Raw genomic sequence first — 3,441 nt, 5'->3', positions numbered from 1 at the left:
ACACACACACCCCCCCGTGCTCCTAGCTTACCTCCCTGGCCGTTCAACCATCACACCTCTTCCCAGGGCCCTGCCCTGCCCTCTGTTCGCATACCTGCTGCCTACGTAGGCTGGGAGCACTAACGTCAGGACAGAGCCCACCCAGCGCTCATCTTCACGCTCCTGGCTTTTATCACAGTGCCTGGCACCCAGTAGGTCTTTCATAATGTGGAAGGAATCTAGATTCTCCCCAGCCAGCAAGTGTGCTAAGTGTGTTAGTCACTCAGTCGTGTCCGACTCTGTGACCCCATAGACTGTAGCCCACCAGGTTCCTCTGTCCGTGGGATTCTCCAGGCAAGAATACTGGAGTGGGTTGCCATGCCCTTCTCCAGGGGATCTTCCCGACCCAGGATCGCACCCGGGTCTCCTGCATTGCAAGCAGATTCTTGCCAGCGAGGCCAGGGCTCGAATTCTACCCTGTCCATGTCTTCCCAGACAACCGACAGGCGAGATTTCTGCCGCCGCAGAACTCTGTATCCTATATGGTCTGTAAATTGTTACTTCTCTCTTCCTGGATATTTTGCTACTATTTTCTAGAATTTAAAAAGTTTCTTCTGCTCAACTAGGCTTTAGGGAAGTCGCACTGTTTACTCCTTCCCTTCCCCAACCAGCCTCCGGTTTTGTTTAGGAGATACTGTTGATTGCTTTGTTGGCTTGTCCTTTAAGACATCAACATCAATTGTTTTCAAATCTTTTAGTTTACAAAGTTTAGCCTCAAGACTGACTCTGTTCTCCATTCAGAATCCTAGGGTTTCTGCAGGATGATGATTGGAAGCTGCAGGAAAGTGAAGGGCTAGTAGAAGGGGAAAGGCCCTGGCACTGTCCCCTCTGTCTGTCCTGCCGCCTGGCCTCCTGAAGGCTGGGCGCTGTGCTCCCTTCCCAGTGCCAAAGTGTTCTGAGGCGACCCTAGATTTACACACTGAAGTCCCCCTCCGACTTTCTTTGGGTTACCCTTGTGGGACGTGGTTCTCTGCTGTTCTGATAATACTTAACAGACAGGCCCTGCAATTCTCTAACTTACTTAGTTTCTGTGGCCCTAAGGGAGGAAATTCAGAGCCACTGCTTCTTTGTGACCTTGGAGAAACTTTTTTCCGCCTCACCATTTCAGAAATTCTAAAATGCAGATCTGGGGGAGGAGGAAGATATGCAGAAAAACTCACCCTTGGCTCCCACCTGCCACTTTTTATCACCAGCTACTGAAGAGTCCAGGTGCCCCGAGGCCTTGAGCCAGGATGGTGGTGAACTAAATAGTGTCGCTAGGATGCTCTAGAACAGCCTCAAGATGGTCCCAAGGAAATCAGCTGGCATCTCGACGCACCACTCACCCCCTACCTCTATGACCTGATCTTACCCTCCCACGTCATCCTGCCACAAACTCCCCTCAAAGGCAGGGGGCCAAGAATTTGTTAGTTGAAGGAGAGGAGACTTCCCCCAGTGGGCTCCCACAGCCCCTCCTGCCTGTATCCTTCGGATGCTGGGCTTGACTGTTGGTAGGATAGAGATTCAGATCTACACAGCTGCTCACAGGCAGGGATGGCCAGGAGTTAAGGCCAGGAGGGCAAGGGTGGGGACTAATTAATGGAGAGGTGGACACACATACATTCAGGTCACCCTGGAAAGGCTAGTGTGACATAGTTGTTCATCAAGGTGGACTCCATCTAGCCCAGGTTCCTTGGAGCCTCTCCAAGGGGGTCAGCCAGGCAGCTGATAGCACCTCGGGGTTTCAACAGCAGTTACTGGGGTGTCTAGGTTCCAGGGCAGGAAGTAATGTTGCATCTTAGAGGGGGGAATGATGAAATATCAGGCAGGGGCTGGGTCAAAATAGAACTTTACAAAGAGGATTGATAACAGGGAATCAGGATACTGAAATCAAACCAAGTTACTAGCTGCAGAGCTTGGTGGGAAACAGGCCAGGGTGTCTCCTCTTCCTCCTACCAGGCATAGGGCCTGGTCCCATACCGGGCAGGGCTGACTTTGCAGCAAAGTTCTCCCTTTGCTAGACAATCATCCCCAGAAAGACAAGGACCATGCCTGGCTCACTCTCTACTCAGTAAGTGTCTGCCACGTAGCAGATACCCAATAAATACTTGCAGAGTGAATGACCATTGTGTAAGTTTCTGGGGAGCAGAATAAACATGCCAGGCACAGCCTCCCTCCACTAGAAGAGCAGAGTTGGTCTTGGTCCTGTTAACCACGTTACCAGAGATCTGTGCGGGCCCTTCCAATTCTAGCCTCTGGATTTAACAAACACACATAGTGCTTACCATGTGCCAGCAAATTCTAACGAATTTAATCTTTAAACAACCCTATGAGGCAGGTACTTTTATTAGCTCCATATTATAGATGAGGAAATAAGCACAGACAGACAGTTCAAGTAACTTGACCCAGGAAGTGATAGAGGTTGCACGCAGAGCCAGGAATTCTGGCTGTAGGGCCCGTGTGCTCACACAGACTAGTGTAAAGGCTACGGGAGCCAGAACCAGCACTGTTTGTGACCTGAGAACCGTGTCATGCCCAACACTGTGATGCTCCTAAAGCCGTTCACCACCCTGAGGTGCTGGTAGTGACCACCCAACATGGAACCAGTTTCCGCTATGTTTTCATGTCTCTGAAATGCAAGAGAGAGACAGACTGAGAAAACTTTGTCTTGTAGAACAGCTCCTTGGGGCCTCTTAACTCTGCCACTGGTGCAAGGATCAGCTTCATGGGTGGGCATGCACATTGTGCTGGCAATTAGGTCCCTGTGCTCACAAGGGCCCTGCATTTTGTTCTAATGCTCTTCTGTTGTCATCTTTTAAAAATTAATTTTTTTGGAGTATCATTCCTTTATAATGTGTTGCTGCTGCTGCTGCTAAGTCACTTCGGTTGTGTCCGACTCTGTGCGACCCTATGGACTGCAGCCCACCAGGCTCCTCTACCCATAGGCAAGAATACTGGAGTGGGTTGCCATTTCCTTCTTCATTATAATGTGCTAGTTTCTACTATACAGCAAAACGAATCAGCCATACATGTACATGTACACATGCATCCCTCGCTTTTGGGCTTCCTTCCATTCAGGTCACCACAGTGCATTAAGCAGAGTTCTCTGTGCTCTACAGTATGTTCTCATTAGTTATCTATCTGTATAGTATCTTGAAATTCCTAATAATTTTTTAACCAGGGCTCTGGGATTTTTTTTTTTTTTTCCTGCATTCAGTTCAGTTCAGTTCAGTCGCTCAGTCGTGTCCAACTCTTCAAGACCCCATGAATCACAGCACGCCAGGCCTCCCTGTCCATCACCAACTCCCGGAGTTCACTCAGACTCACGTCCATCGAGTCAGTGATGCCATCCAGCTGTCGTCCCCTTCTCCTCCTGCCCCCAATCCCTTCCAGCATCAGAGTCTTTTGCAATGAGTCAACTCT

The sequence above is a fragment of the Bison bison genome, unplaced genomic scaffold (assembly GCF_000754665.1).
Source record: "Bison bison bison isolate TAMUID 2011002044 unplaced genomic scaffold, Bison_UMD1.0 scf7180017864322, whole genome shotgun sequence".
NCBI classification, from domain to species: Eukaryota; Metazoa; Chordata; class Mammalia; order Artiodactyla; family Bovidae; genus Bison; species Bison bison.
The sequence above is the reverse complement of the archived record's forward strand: the minus strand, read 5'-3'. Positions refer to the sequence as shown.